At 37.6% G+C, this 6,188-nt stretch overlaps 1 protein-coding gene across 1 annotated transcript in view; it reads right to left on the reverse strand.

The window, feature by feature from the left end:
• The window catches only part of dnajc27 (DnaJ (Hsp40) homolog, subfamily C, member 27), a gene marked incomplete in the record, with an annotated part of 14,193 nt that overhangs the window by 2,696 nt on the left and 5,309 nt on the right, over positions 1–6,188 (reverse strand).

Raw genomic sequence — 6,188 nt, forward strand, 5'->3', positions numbered from 1 at the left:
CCTGCTCCTTGGTGAAGCCCACGCTGACCTCTGACACCGGCCGCTTCCCACCGTTCTCACACATGTCTGTGATGGAGGAAAAGAAGGCCTGCAGACGATATGACGATTAGTTAACCCCGTGTGTGTGTGTGTGTGTGTATGTGTGTGTGCGCGCGCATGTACAGTCAGGTCCATGAATATCGGGACATCTATACTAGGGATGCAAACAATTAATCGACTTACGATTAACTGTCGAATAATGGTTTATTACATTAAAATTTCTTCCATTCAATTAATCGAAAACATCCGTTTAAACCTTATTTCAGTGTAGTTTTGCCTTCATCCAGTAGATGGCACTGCTGCTTTATCAGCCTGGCCTTACTCTAAACACAGTCCTGTTGAGCTGCGCAGAGAGCCGGCCACCTCCATAATTAAACACGCAAATCTTGTTTAGTTTTATTTGCAACACAACAATAATAATGGACTACAACAAACTCGAAGGAAAAGAACCGAAGGCTGTACTGGACATCCAACAGTATGATGCTAAAGATGAGAGCAGGACAACAGCGAGCAAGGTAAGCTAACTTTAGCTAATGTTAGCTTCTTTTTGTAGAGTTTAACTCAGTGTGAAATAACAAAACAAAACAAAGCAAAAAAAAAGTTATTCACTACATATAATTAACGTGAAATTAATCTCATCTGTGTGACGTAACCCTGCCAGTGAGCAAATCAAATGAACAGTAACTGACGTCAAATCATGCAGCAGCATGAACCACAGGGAATGTAAACAAACACAGTTCCAGTACTCATTTGWATKTTCACCCCCCTCAGGTCATGTTCATAGTTTGTTTTTGAGTAAATCTTTAGATTAAAATGTTACCCTGTGTTTAAATGTTAGTTTTACATTTCTCTGTTCGGGGTGGATTAAATGTTTTACTTTTTTCTTTCCTTTTTTTCAATTAGCAACCTAATAGATTACTCTTTTGTTATATTTTGTAAATATGTCCAAGTTTAGTAATGTGTGAGAAATCCACAATTTTCTGTTTATTCAGACAGTGTTTAATACAGCTGGCACTATACATTTGATAAAATATAATACTGTACTTTTTTAATGTGGTGTGTAAAAAAATAGCCCTTCATGTCACAGAAAGACCCTTGAAGACAAATGTCAGGTTTTTAGGAAAATGGCCGCTTATCAATTAATCATTACTCGATCTATAAGATCAATCAACTTTAGATTAATCCATTAATCGATAACTTGCATCCCTAATCTATCAATTCTCATGTGGTGTAATAATACAACAATCCATATGGATAAAATGGTTCATGATTCAATTATAGAGAGGCAAAATAAACATATTGTTCTATATCTTCACCATAGGCTAGATGTGGATCAGTGTCATATGACAGTACATTATCAATCACAGATTTGTGAATTGAATTGAATAGAAATGGTATCACTAAAAACTTTGTGACATCGAGAAATATCAAATCATCATCCAAACAAATCGATTGTGATAAAGGTGGTGATTTACACCCCATGCTCATCTTTTTGGCTGTAAACTCCACAACAATGAATTTGAAATCAAATAAACCAGATGTGCTTTAAATGCAGACTTTCAGCTTTAGTTTGAAAGTATTTCAATCCAAATCAGTGAACAATGTATGAGTTAAAACAGTTTGTAGATGTGCCTCCCACTTTTTAAAGGATCAAATGTAATGGAGCATTTTAACAATTATAAATCTAATTTTCACTTCTTAATACTTTGTTGCAAATTGTTTGTAGATCTGCATTCGGTTCCTGCTCCTTCCTGTCTGCTGATCAATAGGAGAGGAGCTGACCCAAGAAGGACCGCCCACCTTATTTACATAAGGAGGCAGAAATGCAAATACAGGAGACAGAGAAATGTAAAGGTAAAAAAAAAAGTAAAGGAAAAGGTATGTTTTTTGTCATTCAATGTATGTTCCCATTCAATGATGAAATTTGTGCTCTGCATTTAACCCGTCCCATGTGAGAAACACCCAAGTGGAGCAGCGGGCAGTCATGTGAGGCGATTTGACTCTGAACGATCTCTTTGACTCTGAACGACGTCTTTGACTCTGAACGAGGCAAAGAGATCGTTCAGAGTCAAAGAGATCATTCAGATTCGAAGAGCTTTTTCAGGCAACATGTGGAAATTAAAAAAATTGTGGGAAAAAGCAATAAAAATAATTAAATATAATTTAATTATTTGAGACGCTGAGGGGACGCTGAGACGCTGACAGTGAAAGACTGCTCCGCTAACAAGCACCTCAAAACTTTAGTTTTCAAAACCGTCTCCTCCGTACACCTGCTCGTGTTTTCAGGAGACAGGGTGAGGTTAGACGTGGGGTATCGTATTAATTCATTTTCTGCTTTGCTGCTGGTGCTTGGCAATTTGTTTGTTTGTTTGGGAATTTCTTTAACTCACTGGGTTATCTTACTTTGCACAGTTCTACTTCCAGTCCTAAATCACTCAATATAGTTTCTTCTTATTGGGACTATGCTTAAAACATATTTTATTTCTCAACACTTCTTGGTTTATATTTGTGTTTTTCGAGATCTTGTAGCCCTCGCTGACATTTGCTTAGCATCATGGCTACTTCTTCTCCGAGCTCGGTTTTCCTCACTTGCTCCATCTGTGAGATGTTTAGTCACTCCCCTGCCTCTTTTAGCGGTGGCAACATTTGTATTAAATGTGGACTTATGGCAGATTTAGAGGCGAGGCTGTCTTTATTAGAAGCTCGGCTTTGCGCTGTTGAGAAGCCAACAGCTAGTCAGGCTAGCATGGAGGAGCCGCCGAGAGATGCCTCTCCTGTTAGCGGYCCCTTGGTGAATCCCGTGAGGCCACCACCCCGAGCTAGCTGGGTGAAGGCCCAGAAAAAGCACAGTGCTAAAGCTAAACCTCCCGACCATCAACCCGTTCATGTTTCAAATCGCTTCTCCCCACTCAGCGACACTCCGGTCGAGAAACAAACCCTGGTTATTGGCAGCTCCATAGTCCGAAACGTGGATTTAGGGACTCCAACGGTCATGATTAAATGCATTCCAGGAGCCAGAGCGGGTGACATTGAATCCTACCTGAAGCTACTAGCTAATGCTAATGCTAGGTACAGTACGGTCGTGATTCACATCGGTGGTAATGATACTCGGTTACGTCAATCGGAGGTTACTGAAATTAACGTTGCTTCRGTCTGTAACTTCGCAAAGTCGATGTCGGACTCTGTAGTTTTCAATGGCCCCCTACCTAACCTGACCAGTGATGACGTTTAGTCGCATGTCTTCATTTAACCGCTGGGCATCTAAGTGGTGTTCTGAAAACAACGTTGGCTACGTGGATAACTGGAGTTCTTTCTGGGGGAAACCTGGTCTGATGGCATCCACCCCACCCTGACTGGAGCTGCTCTCCTCTCTAAGAATTTAGCTAACTTTGTTGACCACAGAACTTATTGACAATCCAGGGTTCAGACTAGGAAACAGAGTTGTAGTCTTACACACATCTCTCTGCTGCTTCTCCTTTATTACCCACCCAAACCCCCATTAACATTGTTTTAGCCCCACAGACCAAATTAAATAAATATTAAAATTCTAGAAAAATAAATCATAAAAATCTTATAAAAATAAACACGGTTACTTTACCAGAACAAAACAAAAAAAACTATTAGGTGTGGTTTATTAAATATTAGATCTCTTTCTTCTAAGTCTCTGTTAGTTAACGATCTGATAACTGATCATCATATTGATTTATTCTGTCTTACTGAAACCTGGTTACAACAGGAGGATTTTGTTAGTATAAATGAATCCACTCCTGCTAATTATTTAAATTGTCATGTTCCTAGAACAACAGGTKGTGGTGGAGGAGTAGCTGCAGTTTATAAGTCAGAACTATAAATTAATGCTAAATCTAATATTAGACATAATTCATTTGAGTCTTTGTCCCTCAGTCTTTCTCATCCAAAATGGAAATCAGAAGGCCCTTATTCTCAGTTTTTATCAGAGTTCTCAGATTTTCTGACTGATTTATTATTAAATACTGATAAAATTATAATATTGGGAGATTTTAACATTCTTGTTGATAGTGAAAGTGATGGCTTAAATATAGCTTTTAGTAATTTAATTGAGTCAATTGGTTTTACTCAAAATGTCCACAGACCTACTCACTCTCTTCATCACACTCTAGATCTGGTTCTGACGTATGGTGTAGAGAGTAAGAACTTAATGATATATCCTCACAATCCTGTTCTCTCTGAYCATTTTTTAATAACCTTTGAGTTGACATTAGCTAACTATATAGCTACTGAGAGTAAATTTCATTATAGTAATGTTTATCAGAGAATGCTGTAGCTAAATTTAAAGAATCTCTTCCATCTTTATTTTCCTCTGTCTTACAGAAAAATGTAACAGAGAACAGTAACTTAGATGGACTTGTTGATAATATTACAACTTTAATCCAAACCTCTCTTGATGGAATTGCTCCACTAAAAAAGAAAGCTATCGATCAGAGGAAGCCGACTCCTTGGTTTAATTCAGAGTTACGTTCTTTAAAACAGGCATCTAGAAAACTAGAGAGAAAATGGTGCTCCACTAACATAGAAGAATCTTATTTAACCTGGAGAGACAGCCTGCTAACATATAAGAAAGCCCTTCGTAAAGCTAGAACTGTATATTATTCATCTTTAATAGAAGAGAATAAAAACAATCCCAGGTTTCTGTTCAGTACTATAGCTAGACTAATGAAAAGTCCTATCTCTGTTGAGATGTATCCCTATAACTTTAAGTAGTGATGACTTCATTAGATTCTTTACAGATAAATTTATTTTAATAAGGGATAAAATTCATGCCAACCTTCCTGCTACCGTCTCTGATTCTCTGTCAGATGAGGCAGCTTTAGTGTCACTAGAACCTGATTTATGTTTGGACAGTTTTTGTCCTGTTGAGCTCTCTGAATTATCTAAAATAATAGCTTCATCCAAACAAACAACATGTCTGCTAGATCCCATCCCAACCAGACTGTTTACAGAAGCATTTCCCTTAATTAATATCCATATTTTAGATGTACTTAATTTATCTCTAATAAATGGTTATGTGCCACAGAGCTTTAAGGTTGCTGTAATTAAACCTTTACTTAAGAAACCTGATCTTGATTCTGGAGTTCTGGCCAACTATGGACCTATATCTAATCTCCCATTCATCTCAAAAATTCTTGAGAAAATAGTTGCAAATCAACTATGTGAACATCTGGATAGAAATAATCTATATGAGGAGTTTCAGTCAGRGTTYAGAGCTCATCATAGCACAGAAACAGCACTGGTGAAAGTTACTAATGATATTCTCATGGCCTCAGATGGTGGACTTGTGTCCATTCTTGTCCTGTTAGATCTCAGTGCTGCACTTGATACAACTGATCACAATTATTACAGAGACTTGAATTCGATAGTGGGATTATAGGAACGGCTCTGAAATGGTTTGTCTTATTTAATTGACAGATTCCAGTTTATAAATATTAATGAATCTGCTTACACCAGAGCTAGTCATGGAGTTCCTCAGGGTTCAGTGCTTGGACCAATCCTCTTTACTTTATATATGCTTCCTTTAGGTAAAGTTATTAAACAGCATGGGATAAATTTCCATTGATACGCTGATGATACTCAATGAATGATGAATCCAACCAGTTACTTAAACTACAAGCATGTCTTACAGACAAAAAAACATGGATGACTCTTAACTTTCTGCTTCTAAACTCAGATAAGACAGAGGTTATGGTTTTTGGACCTGAACATCTTAGGGATCAACTTTGCAGCCTTTCGCCTCCTCTGGATGGCATTAATCTGGCCTCCAGTTCTGATGTAAAGAACTTTGGTGTTATTTTTAATCAGGACATGTCTTTTAACCCCCACATTAAAAAAGTTACCAGGACCGCCTTCTTCCACCTGCGTAATATCACTAAAATTAGAAATATTTTGTCTAAAAATGATGCAGTAATACTGATTCATGCATTTATCACGTCTAGACTGGCTTACTGTAATTCTTTATTATCTGGACATCCAAAAAACTCTCTAAGAAGTCTTCAGTTAATCTAAAATGCTTCTGCTAGAGTTTTAATGAGAGTTGGAAGGAGAGATCATATTTCTCCAGTTTCAGCTTCTCTCCACTGGCTCCCTGTCAAATTCAGAATAGAATTTAAAATATT

Source organism: Austrofundulus limnaeus, unplaced genomic scaffold (assembly GCF_001266775.1).
Source record: "Austrofundulus limnaeus strain Quisiro unplaced genomic scaffold, Austrofundulus_limnaeus-1.0 Scaffold613, whole genome shotgun sequence".
Lineage (NCBI taxonomy): Eukaryota > Metazoa > Chordata > Actinopteri > Cyprinodontiformes > Rivulidae > Austrofundulus > Austrofundulus limnaeus.